The sequence below is a fragment of the Hibiscus syriacus genome, unplaced genomic scaffold (genome assembly GCF_006381635.1).
Source record: "Hibiscus syriacus cultivar Baekdansim isolate YM2019G1 unplaced genomic scaffold, ASM638163v2 tig00110597_pilon, whole genome shotgun sequence".
Classification (NCBI taxonomy): domain Eukaryota; kingdom Viridiplantae; phylum Streptophyta; class Magnoliopsida; order Malvales; family Malvaceae; genus Hibiscus; species Hibiscus syriacus.
The window spans coordinates 2,098,497-2,114,112 of record NW_024062795.1 but is presented as its reverse complement, the minus strand read 5'-3'; the positions used below and the strand labels follow the sequence as shown (position 1 = coordinate 2,114,112).

Below are 15,616 nucleotides of genomic sequence, written 5' to 3'. Positions count from 1 at the left end.
TTGTGCTTTGATACGTTATTTGATTGTGATGAGATTATCATATATTTACGTTCTTTCCAATAAATAATTTAATTATTGAATTCATTATTAAAATAAAAAACCTAATAAATGCAAACAAAATAAATAAAAAATTCAAGCCTAATCTATAAATTAAATTATTTTAGTGTTACTTTTTTCTTATGTTTTAGTACATGATCATTAAAAAAAGTAGTACATGAGTTAAACAATAAATATAATTGAGCTGAATATGAAAAGTTAACAAATCAAATCTAGATTTGATACATTATTTATCTTAAGAAATCAAGTGACACATGTCACTTCTTAATTGAAGGATTAATTTATTAAATTAATTAAGATCAAATTGATTGAATGTACAAGTATTAAGGATCAAATGTGTAATTATATTAATTTGTTAACTACCGCATCAACACTTCAGTTAAATGTTAACGTAGGTGACTTAATTAAAACTACTAAATATTTATGTGGTTATTGACAAAATTAAAAGTATAGTTGTTATACAGACATCAACCCCATAGTTAATGATCATGTGATAGTTTACCTTAAATTTAATACCCATTTTATAGCATTTAAGGAGCAAAATAAAAAATAGGTCCGATAGTAAGAAATTGTTGTTATTATCAGGCTCGAATATAATGAAGACTAGAAGTTTGAGTTTTCAATGTAAAATGATTAAGAATTGCCTTTAACAAATTCTATTTATACTTACCTATTTTAATAAAAAAAAATCATGATTTCAACAAAAAATAGTTTTAGTGAACAGTTGTTACTTTGTTGTGTGACACTTTCATAAAGTTTTAAGGAAGAAAGAAAAAGCATCGATAACATGATGAAAATGTAGAGGTAAAGCGCACACGCTCCTTTCTTTCATCGTGTCCATGGGATTCACATCTTCTCTTAATTTTCAGTCTTCCTTAAGAGTTTTTAAGCAATTTTTTTTTATGAAATCGAATTTCTCCATCTTCTAGGTGTTTTTTCAGCATGTTCATCTGCAGTTGATATTCCCAACCACGTCGTGGTTTCAAACGTTGTCATTTTAGCAAATCTCCAAGTTTCTTTCCACCCACTGCTCCATGCAGATGTCTGTTTCGGCTTCGACATCTTATCAAATTGTCGCTGCAAATTATCCATCTCCTGTTGGAGCTCGACATACTTGGACTTCACGCTCTCGAGCTCGAACTTGAGTGTGTTGATATCTTTCTTAGCGGCAGTCCACCCTTCTTGGAACGATTGTGGTGTCCCTTCCAGTAAGGTCTTGCGGTTGGGTATCAGTGGCTGGCCCTGAGTTTCCGCAGGGTGTTTGAGTGCGGTGGTGTTGGCCAAAGCGTTGCTGATTTCACTTGCTCCGAAAGCACCTGGACCACGACTCGCAGTGGGAGCCTTTCGTTTTGAGCTGCGTGCATGCAGGCATCAATGGAGAGCTTTTGGCAGTCCATTACACGGCAGAGTCGTTTCCTTTCATGCTCCGACAGGGTTGGATGGGCCTGTAGATAAATCGGTATTACATGCTATTAATTTACCTGGAAATAATTGTATATACGTCCGCCATTAATATTTTACTCTCTTTTTTTTAAAAGAAATATGTTTTGATACAGGATTACCTTAAGATAGGAATCAATTGCTCGATAAAGTCCATCATCGCACGTCCTTGCAGACTCGGGCAAAGCTTCAGCCAGTACCTGAAACTTCGTCATCGACAAGTTTCTATCTCTTGAAACCTCTGTGAGGTAACTATCAACAACATTCCGATTATTTCCCCTTTGTGTTCCTTCATAAATGTGCTTGTCTGAAAAAACCCGTCGACTCGGGCTCGAACCATCCGTCTGTTTCCTGGACAAGGAAATGCTCCAACAGCCTCTGAACAAGGTCACATCGTACAATGTCTCACTTCTGTTATAACTAGGAATTAGAAGATCCGGCATTGTTGCCTGCTCAAATTGCATCCCGACTCACTTCTCCAACTCGGTCACCAAAGCAGGTGCCACTTTCAACATGTTTGCAGTTTGCAAAAGCCGGAGAAGAAAACTGCAGGATACGCTTTCTTTCTGCAGAGGTATGATGCTAATGAGGCTTTCAACAATTGTCCGTTGATCTTTGGCTTGGATCAAGACATCGTCATCTTTAGTTCTGGCATCGATCATATTGAATCCACCTTATTACTACGGCTGCTCATGCTCATACCGTCTGCTTGAACCTCACTATTATTGGTAATCAAACACGGAAGCCATCTGGCAGTATAGTGCATTATCGCTGCCCCAATCAACTCAAGCCTCATTCCTTTCGCTTTGATCGCTGTAATTACCCTCACAAAGTGATCAATCCTGAGGATCGAAACATCTTCAAACCACCAATCAGAGGAACTGCTGGTTCCTACTAGGACTCGAATCCTTCAAATCATTCCATTTGGGACTAGAAACATTACTCAGTTTCCCGGTGTATGCCCATTTGATTCCTTTGGATTGGCACAAGCCTTCCAAGCTATCGACTCACTGCATCGTCTCGCAATTTGAAGGTTTTCAGCCCAAGGTGAGAGCTCTTCACAATTTTTGAGAACAACAATGGAATCCCTCCATGAAGATAACACCACATAACTGAGGAATGCTTCGGTTTTGAATATGAGATTTCCTTCTTCAAAATCCTCAGTCATCTCAAGATACTCGGCGGCACATCCTAGACCGGATATATTCTCTGCCGTTAAGTCCACTGCAATTCCATAGCAGAACTTGGTTGCTAGCGCAAAAACTTCAGGCCCTCCCGGAAGATCTTCCAAAGCAAATTTGTCGAGGTCTCGGTCTTTCCAATCGTATACGAACCTATTCATTTTTCCACTTCGGGAAAGTAGAGGATACTATAAAATAGTGAAAATAAGGTAAGTGAAATAATTTTAGACCAACAGAGAGAGAAAAAAAAAAGCTTTTTGAGGAGTTTTTTCAAACATGTTGTAAACAGAAAAAAAAAAGCTACCTTGTGTATGTGAAAATTGACATCTCCAACCTGAACTAGAAGATCACTTGGAATATCAGTGGCAACGTACCTGTAAAACATAATTGTTTTCAATAGCATAAGTGTGCGTATATACGTATATATGCATGTATATATACCAGGACTGGCCCTTAAGCTGGAACCCATTCCCAAATTCTCTCCCTCTAGCAGATTCAGTCTCGGATTCCCACATATTTTGTAATACGAAAATCACAAGAGGAATTCGAAACAGGGTTTTGCTTCTTCTTCTTCTTCTTCTTCTTCTTCTTCTTCTTCTTCTTCTTCTTTTCTCGGGGGAGACTGATCATACACAAAAATGCTAAGAACTGAACAAGGAAGACAGTCTGTATAGGTTATGTGGGAGAGAAGAATGAAAATAAAAGTATCCCACATGGGATGCTAGGAAATTATATTGAACTGTCGCCTTTCTCCGGATTTTAAGACATTCTGTAGTGAAGTAAACTTTTACTGTTTTGGTATCATTTTGTTCTTCAGCTTCCCCCCCCCCCCACATTAATTTTCTTTTTTATTTTCTACCCATTCTCCATTGTTAATATCATATAGCTCTATCAAATACTTTAATCAATTAGTATCGGTGCAATTCTCTCACTCTCAGTTTATATATGAATAAATTCAAGACACTTTTATTGTTATAATATTTAGATCTTAAAATTTTGACTTTGTATTTAATAGAAAAACACTACAACTAATGTTTGATATTAGGATGCTGGTATTTTTTATTTAATTTTCGGATTGCATGTTTCTCTTTAGTATAATAAGATAAAATAATTGAATCTATGATGGGTTGAGTAAAATTCGACTCGTAATTTTATAAATTCGAATTAAAAAAAATAGAATTTAAGTCGAGTTATAACATAAAACTCGAATAATTCAAAATTTTTAATAATTGGTATATTGAGTTTCAAGTTCGAGTCGAGTCCCTCAACTCTACATAATATATTTCACATATAAAGAAATATATATATATATATCGTATATGGTTATAAAAATTTATTTAAATTAGAATCAATCAATATCATAATATTATAAATATTTACAACTAAATTTAAACATAATCTCAAATAACTCGACTTAACTAAAAAAAATAAAATAAAATTTAAATTATAAAATAAGACTCATTAATTTAATTACATTTGTTAACTCAATTTAATTCGATCAAATATTTATACCTATTTGATGTGACCTGATTGTTGCTAGTTCATAACGGGATGAAATCTGCATGTATATATATGGTATTTAATTTACTGTGGGAAAAATAATAAGAGTGTCAGTGGCTCCCCTTTTAAGTGGCTGAAGTGCGGGTGGTTTGTGCATGGCTAAATTGACGGGATAATATTGTAAGAAAAAAAAATTACGAGATAATACGTTCTAATAATTAATTGTTGAGATATGATGTTTGCTATATTTCGAATGTAGGTCGCCAGGTGATTTGGGCGACCAAAGAGGTCGCTATGCCGTCCCTACGTCCCACCAAGAAGGTCGCCATGTATGCTGGGCGCCATGCAGTGAAAGTTTCAATGTAGTGTTATCTCTTCCTAGTCAAACACTAGTTGTTTGGGTTAAATGCAAATTTAGTCCTCATAACTTTGCACTCTCATATCCATGTTTTAATATTTAGGGGATAATAGCATTTTCGGTCCCCTATGCTTTGTAATGTCTTTGTTTAATCATTTAGTGACATTTTTAATGTTTTGTTTCAGGCATGTATATTTTAATAATTATATTTTAGTCACTAGTTGTTTATTATGTCAAGTTTGTGTATGCTTCTTTCTGATCATAATATTTTTAGTTATTTCATTTTAATCACTAATTTCATGTGTTTTATATATTTTCCTTAATTTTTGAAATTGGCCATGAAATTTGTAAACATGTTTTTAAAACATGAAATTTCCTAACCCAAAGGTTGATGGCGACTCTATCCAATTTAATTTCAAAACATCATTTTTTTCAAGATTAAAACCATAAATGTTTTTAAACCAATAAATAATTGTTTCACCTAAAAATGGTTATGACAGATACATAATAATATAACAGGTAAAATATGAAAAAATTGGTTTCATTATGACAAAACCCTAAACCAGAGATCCCAATAATCAATTTTAAAATAAATACATACTAAAATAGGATAAACAAGAAACATATATGACTAAATTATAATAAACATAAATACTAAACAATGGCTAAAATAACATGTTTACAAATTTCATGGCCAATTTCAAAAATTAAGGATTTTGAATCTTAAACTTCGATTCCTTATATTATCATTTTATCTTATCTGTTATATCAATATTATTTGTTTGTTAAAAAAATCATTTGATTTAATTATAATATATCATCTATAATATGTTAGTAAAATATTATTACAATAAAATGATTAGTATCGACTATAACAAAAAAAAATGAGAATAAGAACGATAGAAGAAAATAATATAATTGTTGTGTTGTGGTGAAATTTATTGTCTTAGAAACAATTTCGTTTGGATTAATGTTGTCCTAAAAATGGACGTACCTCCAAATTTAACACAATCTTCCAAACTTTATACATTCGGAAAAAGTGAAACTCGTTTGGTATTGCATCTTTTGAAGAAAAGTAGGAACAGAAAACATGAATAATTAAATGTTTCCAATGGGGAAACAATGAGAATTCAGATTAGTATTTATAAGGAGAAAATTAGGGGTAAATTAATAAATATGATGGGATCAGTTATCATAAAATCTCAATCACTTGTTTAATATTTATTATATTTAAAAATATAATATTATTTAAAATAAACAATATTATATATTTTATTTGCATTATCCAATAATTCTTCACTAATGCAAAGAAATATCTTTTTAGAAAACAACAAAAGAGCAAAAAATTAGACACTTAAGTACTAATGATATCCGGAACTAATACATAATGAAATGAATAATTCTTCTCTTAACAAGTGAAAAGAATCTAAAACTTATTAAAATAGGAGGGAACTCCTAACACACAACTAATCTCTTCTCCAAAAAAGTTTTGTGATATATCAACAATTTAGCCTGTAAACCTTAAGATGTTGGTAAGTGCTTAAGAAAGACTGTCCAAAGTCTTTTTATAGAAGGTGGATAACATTTCACACTCACTTAGGTGATTTCATCAAGGTTATCTCAAATAGACCGTTCAAATAAAGGATATGAAATCATTTAGAGCATTTAGAAATTCCAACCTCCCAATTTTAAGAATAGGTGAATTCATCAAGTTCACCTCATAAGGACCACCCAAAGCCTAAGATATGAATTAATTAAAAACATTTAATACTTCATCCTATCAATTCAGTGAATTTATCATATCCGTCTCACAATGATTACCCAAATAGTGGCCTATAAACTCAACCTTTCAAGTCGGTGAATCCATGGAGTCTGTCTTGCTATGACCACCCAAATCATGAGCTATGAATTCATTAAGAGTGTAAATTTCATCCTTTCATGTCGATAGATTCGTCAATATTAAGATCAAAAACTCACCCTTATGCATGTACATTGTTTGTCATAAGGATAGGTAAAGGATTTACATTATGAGTCTATGGTTTCATTTGATCACATTGAACTTAGAAGATTTAGTCGGATATTCACCATAAATTTATCAATCAAATGGACTTAAGACCCATCCCTTCAACAAATCATCAATTGTTTTTCTCTTTAAAATTTAAGAGATCAATATAAATTCTCTCCAATCCTCTCGTACTTCAATACAAATAGTATCTTTTAATTTACATACTTATGTACTCTCTTATCGTTATAGGCTTAGTTTTAAAACCACACATTTGATATCTTACAAGTCATCCTAACAAAAGATGAAGAATTTTTTTTAAAGAATTCTTAATAAAATAGATTTCTAAGGCATTCAATCTCTTTTTAAATATAATCTTATTAAGTAATTGAAGACAAAACTCATACACTCACATCAGTGTCAACATCTAATTTATGCTCGTATTTGTGTTAATATAGTCTTCAATACGTACAACGTATATAATTTTTTTAGATGTAAATGCATTTTTTTCCTTTTCATTTTCTACTTTGCTCCTCAATAATATAATTTTATTTTAGAATCATAAAATATTTGTTTGGTTGATCACGCCTTTGAAGATTTTATCATATATATATATAAAATTAAAATCGTATGTAATCATCATTATATTTTTTAAAAAATTTAAGAGTTATTTATGAAAAACCTTATTTAATTATTTATGCTTTCTCTCAAAGATTATCGTTACTATTTCCATGAGTATTGTTTTACTAATATTTAAATTTTCATAAGATGATATACGTGGAAAAAATGCCTGTAAATTGCAGGATTAAGAAAAACGTTCATTTCCTGTGAACAGTGACAGATTTACAGTTTTTAGAAGATGAATATATATTTATATTAAAATTTGAATTTTTATAATTAATTATTTATTTTATTGATAATTTATATTTTAAAATTTTATTTATATTTATATTTATTCTATTTAAAAAAATATACTATTCATATACATATCTACCCTTAAAAAGTATTTTTTAAATTCACCCATACCTAACAAGGCTATGCTTAGGGACGGGCATGGGTCAGGTTTCGGCCAACCCGACCCAATCCGAAAATGTTACATTATTCACCCGATCTGATCCGAAAAATATCTACCCTCCACCCGACCCAAATCCGACCTGACTTTTTGAGATAAAATCGGAAGCCGACCCCGATCCAACCCAAAATAATAATAAAAATATTATTTTATTAAAAAAAACAAAAACAGTGATTTAAGTGAGAAAAATATATAGATGGGTATTATTATAATTATCTCTAAATATATAAGGTAAAATTATTTTTTTCGGATCAAGTAGGGTATTTTTCACCCTAAACTCGAACCCAACCCGACTCGACCCAAACATCACCTTTAAAAAATCCGACCCAACATGAACTCAATTCGTAGAATTTGGGTCTCATGCCCATCCCTAGCTATGCTGACTTTAGCCTTGGAATTCAGTGGCTTTTTTTAATTATTATTATTGTTATTTGTTTGCAACCAAACTTAAAATACAAATAACTGGAATGTGATCTACAGTTCTACACATAAATTAAATGAAACGTGAAATTAAAAAGTTTCAGACTTAAATCTAATTTTGAGAAAATTGTGTACCTTGTTTCCTGCCTTAAAATCTGGAAACATTTTTTTTTACAAAAAAAAATCCTTATTTCTTTCATTTTTATATTTTATGTAGTGAAGCCACTCTTTAAAACTTTAAGTCAAAATTAAGAGTTAAGCGACTCATGAATTGTTTGAATTTGATTCGATTAAAATATAGTCAGTATTTGATTTGAGTTGATTTGACTAGAATTTAAGCTCGATTTGAGTCTTAACTAGTTGAGTCGAATAAGGTTAAGTTCGATTCGATAAGTTCAGGAATAATTTGCTAATCTTTTTTTATAATTTTTAATAATTACATTAAAATTTATTTTATTAAAAAGAGGAAATCTAATCAATAATTATTGATTTATTAATATATAATAAAAGAGATGTTAAATTATTAATTAATAATTATTATTAGTTTATTAATTTTATAGTTAACAACAAGAAAAATAATAAATTATTAATAATTATTAATTTACTAGATTTTACCTATAATTAAAAGAAATAAAGTAAATATTTTGATAAGTTTTTTTAACGATCATAAGTCAAACAACAAGTTCTTTTAACGAGTACGAATCAAGTAAAATTTATCGAATTAAACAAATAATAAAATATGCTAAATAAAAAATTATTTTTAACGAATATAAATCAAATACTACTCAACTCACGATCAACTCATGATACTCAACCTAGTTAAACTAGTCCCACTATTATGAAAACACCAGCATGCCATGTTAAAAGATGTACATTTGAAGTCTGTTTTCATGTCTAATTGCCACTTGTTCATTTTTATTTATCATATATATATATATATATATATATATATATATGTATAGTAATTTCAATATATACATTTATATATAAGATTTTTTTTAAATAAGTGATAGTTTATTTATCTTTTATTAATGATAGGGTTGATTGATATTAAATCATTCAAAATTTCTTATTTAAAGATCAAACATAAAATATATAGGTTTATATAAAAATATTTATTCAACTTATGATCATTTATTAAATAATTTTAATAACTTTTTTACATGAAATACTAGATATATAAAATCTAATCTATTTAAATTTATTAAAAAAATGTTCATTTATAAATTTTATCTACATATCACATTTTTAAAATATATCCACTAATCGTCCACTAAAAAATTTAACCTTTAATTAAATTTACCACTATTACATAAAACAATCTTCTCATTAATAAAACATAAACCTTATAGTCAACCGAACTTTTAAAATGATAATGATATTATTTAAATCGTAAATAATATTAAATATCGACTTTGATCCAATAATTTTCCTCACATTTCTTTTAATAAAAAATGAAAACAATTTCATAAATAAAATATTTATTTTATATCCTCAATTACTTTAAATATCATTATTTTTTGAAATATAAAACTTTACCTGCAACGTATTTTTATTACCATATTACAAATTTAAAATTTTCCTAATAAAACAATCTCTCATCTTCTAGTTTAATCATTAATATTTAATCTATTAATTAATTATTTTAGATTAAATTTTGTAAAAAATCATTACGAACTATTCTCTAAAATCGAGTTTGCTTCCTTCGTAAAATTCATTATCGCAGGGATCTAGATTTTGAGAGAGAGAACCTTTCCATTCACCAACTCAAATGCCTTCAAATCATCAAACTATAGAGATTCTCGATATTCGTTTTTTTGTCAGATTTTGAGTACATTTCACTCCCCCCGAATCTTTCCAAAGTCCGCCATAGCCATGAAGAAGTCTTCTCCTCTACTCGAGAGACCTAAAACCTTCAAACAAGACAACAACAACAAATTGAGTTATTCCCCCAAGCTCTGCCTTTACATGATCCCCATATGCATCACCCTCTTACTCCTCTTACAGTTCCAGTCCTTACAACAATGGCAAAACTTGGTCTTCAAATACACAGCCTTGGTCTCTCCCCAAAACTGCACCATCACCACCCAGGACCCTAAATCCATATCCCAAAAGCTTCGAGATTCCGTCACGTTTCTCCCGTTGAAAGGCCTACGTTTCGCAAAGCAACCCCTCGACGGCCACACATGGTTCATGAGTTCCATGTACGATACACGCGAGGAAGGCGAGTTCCAGCACCAAAAATTCCCTTCGGAATCCTCCAAAGGCCGGTTACTTTGCCTCAAAGGCCGCGACACGCACGACGGTTCCTGGAACTACTACGCTTTGGCCCTTCCAATGCTACCCTGATTAAAGGCCTCACTTTCGTGGCGTACAACCATTACAATTTCGATAACATCTGGCATGGTCTCTCCGCCGTTATGCCTTTCGTCGCTTGGCATCGGAAGAACAACTGCGAAACCCCCGCGAGATGGGTGCTTTACCACTGGGGCGGGCTGAGGTTCAAGATGGGAACGTGGTTGAATACCTTGATGGAGGCTACGTTCGGCCAGCCTCCTTATATCGAAGGGTTTACAGATATGGAAGATGAGGGACGGCCGGTTTGCTTCGAGAAGGCTGTGGTGATGAGACACAACGAGGGAGGAATGTCGAGGGAGAGAAGAATGAAAGTTTATGATCTCGTTAGGTGCAAGGCTAGGGTTTACTGTAATGTGAGCGTTGAAAGAAGGGTTAACCAAGAAGGACTTGACATCGGGATGACCTTGCTAATGAGGACCGGACCTAGGTCTTTCAGGAACGAGACGGCCGTCATTCGGATCTTTGAGAAAGAGTGCAACAAAGTAAAGGGATGCCGGCTAATGGTGGCTTACTCCAATAATCTCACCGTTTGTGAACAGGTAAATTTCTCTTGTGTGATAACCTTATGGGTGAAAGCAGTGCAATTGTTGGTAGGTAATATAGTACTAGTATTTTGTTTGAATTGTGCGTTACGTTAGTGAACGCATCTCCTATTAAAATAAGTTATAGTGAGTAGATTTCGTTTAAGGTTTAAAATAGAAGCTTTATTCAGATGAAATAGAATGAGAATTACTAAAGGACAATAGGGTGAGCATGCCTTCCTCCCTATCAGCACTGATATTTTAACTCAAGAAATTAATTTCATTGTTGATGAAATTGCAGGTGAAGCTAATGAGTTTAACGGACATTCTAATGTCACCTCATGGAGCTCAACTCACCAACATGTTCCTGATGGATCGAAACAGCAGCGTGATGGAGTTCTACCCCAAGGGATGGCTAAAAGCTGCGGGCGTAGGCCAATATGTGTATCATTGGATAGCCAGCTGGTCCGGGATGTGGCACCGAGGCCACTGGAGAGATCCCGATGGCGAAAATTGCCCTTACTCCGAAGATGATCGTCGGTGTATGTCGATCTACAAAAATGGTCTAATCGGATACAATGAGACCCATTTTGCCGATTGGGCTAGAAATGTTCTAAACGATGTTAAAACAAAGAAATCCGAAGAAGTGGCTTCGAGACACGGACCAGATCCTATAAGAAATTGTGATTGCAGTTAACTGGTTTCCTTTTGTTTATTTTTTGGGACATAATTTATATTTAGGGATGGATCTAGGGATGTAGGAATGTGGCTTAAAATTTTTAAATTCTTCTATAATTTTGATATATATATATATATTTATATTTATTAATAATTTAATTTTGTATCTCTAAAATTTTGAAATTCAATTTTCCCTAAATTTGAATGATAACTTCTTAAGTTCGCACATCCAAACTTAAAATTTTGTGTTTGTCCTTATTTACGCTCAACACTTGTTGTTTTCGCATTTCATTTAAAAGGGTCCTTCTATAAACAATAATCCTCATTCATTTGATTTCAATTTCTCCGAAATTCTTTTTTTTTCAAGCCTCACGTGTCAAAAGAAAAACTATGAGTTAAAAGTGGATCCATCTTCATTCTATTGTTTTTTTAATCATATTATTAATTAATATAATTTTTAGTAACATTTATATAACATTATACATGATTCGTGCACGGAAAAATAATAGATAAAAAGATAATAAATAAAATATAGTAAACAGTAACATGTCATCTTCATGTGAGTTCGCTGTTGCTTTTTCTTGTCACATATTGATGAATACATCGGTTAATAATATCATATAACAAAATCCATCAAGCGAGGTTAATAATTAAACGGAGTATTTTTTTTTAAAGTCTTGAGTTTAAACAATTATATTTTTAAGGTGTATGTATATTATTAATAATTAAAAATTATAAATATATATTATATTGTAATTATCCTAGATTATTGAAAAAATTAATTTTAATATGAACTCGTTAGATAATCTCAATAATTAATAAATTAGATATTATTTTTGTATCCCATGCATGTAAGTCCTCTTTTTCTCCATTTAGGATTAGGAATGTTTTCAAGGAAGCTTACACTCTAGTTATTTGATCTATATATTAATATATTCTATTGCTGAGAAAAAAAATTAAATTTATATAAAATTAATAAAAATATATTAATATCAAGCATCAAGCATAGCCTAAGGGCCAACAATATCACTGTATTATTTTTGAATAAATATTATCTTAAAAAGGATAAAAAGTACACATATGAGACCCCAAATATAGAATACTACTTTGTTGAGTCACCCGATTATTAAAAGTTATAAAATGTTCCCTTGATTATAGTAAGTTACTTTGTTGAGTCATTCGACTATTAAAAGTTACAAAATGATCACCCGACTATTCATTATGTTCCAAACTCGTCATTTTACATTAAAAAATTAACGGTCTTATCAACTGGATGTTAACATGTTGATTGAGATATGATAGTTTATTAATCAACTAATCCAGATTGATTACTACAGAGTCGAGGGCAACCCTCCCATCTCAGTTTGCTCCATTTGCAAACATCAAAATTTGAACTCCTAATCTTATTCAGAAGGATCTAGTATATCATCCTACTAGACTAACCGATTCTTAATGTATTCATTTTCCTTCTATCTATTACTATTTCATACATGAATCATAATCATATAAATCATATTTATATATGTCAATAAAAGTTATATTAAATAATAATGATAAAAAAAATAATAGAATGAAGATGGACCCACTTTTAACTCTGTTTTTTCCTTTGTCACTTGAAGTTTGATAATGAAATCCACTTGAGATGCAGTCCTGTTGAGGTTGGGTCAACAAAAAGTTTTGAGTATAAATTATGCTCCCATAAAGAAACAAAACGAAACCCAATTAACTGCAATAACAACTTGCTGATCCATGTTTTGAAGCCTCTTCTTCGGATTTCTTTGTTTCAACATCGTTCAGAACATTTCTAGCCCAATCGGCAAAATGGGTCTCATTGTATCCGATCAGACCATTTTTGTAGAACGACATACATCGACGGTCATCGTCCGAGTAAGGGCAATGCTCCCCGTCGGGATCTCTCCAGTCCCCTCGGTGCCTCATCCCGGACCAGCTGGCTATCCAATGATACACATATTGGCCTACGCCCGCAAGTTTTAGCCATCCCTTGGGGTACAACTCCATCACGCTGCTGTTTCGGTCCATTAGGAACATGTTGGTGAGTTGAGCACCATGGGGTGACATTAGAATGTCTGTTAAACTCATTAGCTTCACCTGCAATTTCATCAAATATTAAATTACTTCCTTGAGTTGAAATATCAATGCTGAGTGTTCTAGCCTTAAACATGAATCCACTGAGTGGTCTCACTGATAAAATGAAATTTTGTTTCCTTTAAAATGATCCAAGTTCGAAGAGTTGCATTTGTAGAGTGTATGAACATTAACAATAGACTAAGAAAATTTTAAACATATACTATATTATAACCACTTTATACTATAAAAGAAATCCATTCGAGTGCGAGTGGAGATGGAGCCACATGAATCCCAATATTCCCCACTATAACTTATTTTAATAGGAGATGCTTTCACTAGTGTAATGCACAATTAAAAGAAAATGCTATATTACCTACCAATAATTGTAGTGCTTTCAATAATGCAACACAATTAAAACAAATGCTATATTAATTAACAAAAATTGCACTGCGTTTACCCATAAGGTTAGTTAGCACACAAGAGAAATTTACCTGTTCACAAACGGTGAGATTATTGGAGTAAGCCACCATTAGCCTGCATCCCTTTACTTTGTTGCACTCTTTCTCAAAGATCCGAATGACGGCCGTCTCGTTCCTGAAAGACCTCGGTCCGGTCCTCATTAGCAAGGTCATCCCGATGTCGGGTCCTTCTTGGTTAACCCTTCTTTGAACGCTCACATTACAGTAAACCCGAGCCTTGCACCTTATGAGATCATAAACTTCCATTCTTCTCTCCCTCGACATCCCTCCCTCGCTGTCTCATCACCACAGCCTTCTCGAAGCAAACGGGTTGACTGTCATCTTCTATATCTGTAAACCCTTCGATATAAGGAGGCTGGCCGAACGTAGCCTCCATCAAGATATTCAACCACGTCCCCATCTTGAACCTCAGCTCGCCCCAATGGTAAAGCACCCATCTGGATGGGGTTTCACAGTTGTTCTTCCGATGCCAAGCGACAAAAGGCATAACGGCGGAGAGACCGTGCCAGATGTTATCGAAATTGTAATGGTTGTAGGCCACGAAAGTGAGGCCTTTCATTAGGGTAGCATTGGAAGGAAGAGCCTCGGGCCAAGCCAAAGCGTAGTAGTTCCATGAACCGTCGTGATTGTCGCGGCCTTTAAGGCAAAGTAACCGGCCTTTGGAGGATTCCGAAGGGAACTGTTGGTACTGGACCTCGCCTTCCTCGCGTGTATCGTACATGGAACTCATGAACCATGTGTGGCCATCAAGGGGCTGGTTAGCGAAACGCAGGTCTTTCAACGGGAGAAACGTGACGGAATCTCGAAGTTTTTGGGATATGGATTCGGGGTCTTGTGCGGTGGTGGTGGTACAGTTTTGGGGAGAGGCTAAGGCTCTGTATTTGAAGACTAAGTTTTGCCATTGTTGTAAGGACTGGAACTGTAAGAGGAGTAAGAGGGTGATGCAGAGGGCGAGAATGTAAAGGCAGAGCTTGGGAGAATAACACAAGTTGTTGTCTTGTTTGAAGGTTTTAGGTCTATGAAGTCGAGGAGAAGGCATGTTCATGGCCATAGAGGAATTTGGAAGTGAATCTCTGTAGTTTGATGATTTGAATAATTTAGAGTTGTTGAATGGAAATTTGGGTTTTCTCAATTTCTCAAAACTGATAAAAATATCAGAAGTTCAGATCCTTTCCTCTCGAAATATGTATATTATATACATTACATAAATGACACCACCACCTTTTAGTTTATGATTAAAAAACTACTACTTTTAATAAAAGGAAGATATAAATAAAGGGAAAAGTTTCCAAATTTCTGAAACATTTTTCAATTTCAGTAATGTGTATTTTAAGTTTGGTTGCCAATAAAGTAAGAATAATAATAATTAAAAGAAACCAGTGAATTACAAGGCTAGAGTCGGCATAGAAAATGAACGTTTATTGCTTAATACTGCAATCTGCAACCCCACTTTATTTATTTA

General features: G+C 32.8%; 3 pseudogenes; 1 reads left to right on the top strand and 2 right to left on the bottom strand.

Annotated features, from left to right (window-relative positions):
- Positions 1 to 845: 845 nt before the first annotated feature.
- Positions 846 to 3,235, bottom strand: LOC120134028 (annotated as a pseudogene).
- Positions 3,236 to 9,905: 6,670 nt separating this feature from the next.
- Positions 9,906 to 11,606, top strand: LOC120133843 (annotated as a pseudogene).
- A 1,648-nt stretch (positions 11,607 to 13,254) lies between these two features.
- On the bottom strand, positions 13,255 to 15,235 carry LOC120134199 (annotated as a pseudogene).
- Positions 15,236 to 15,616: the final 381 nt, after the last annotated feature.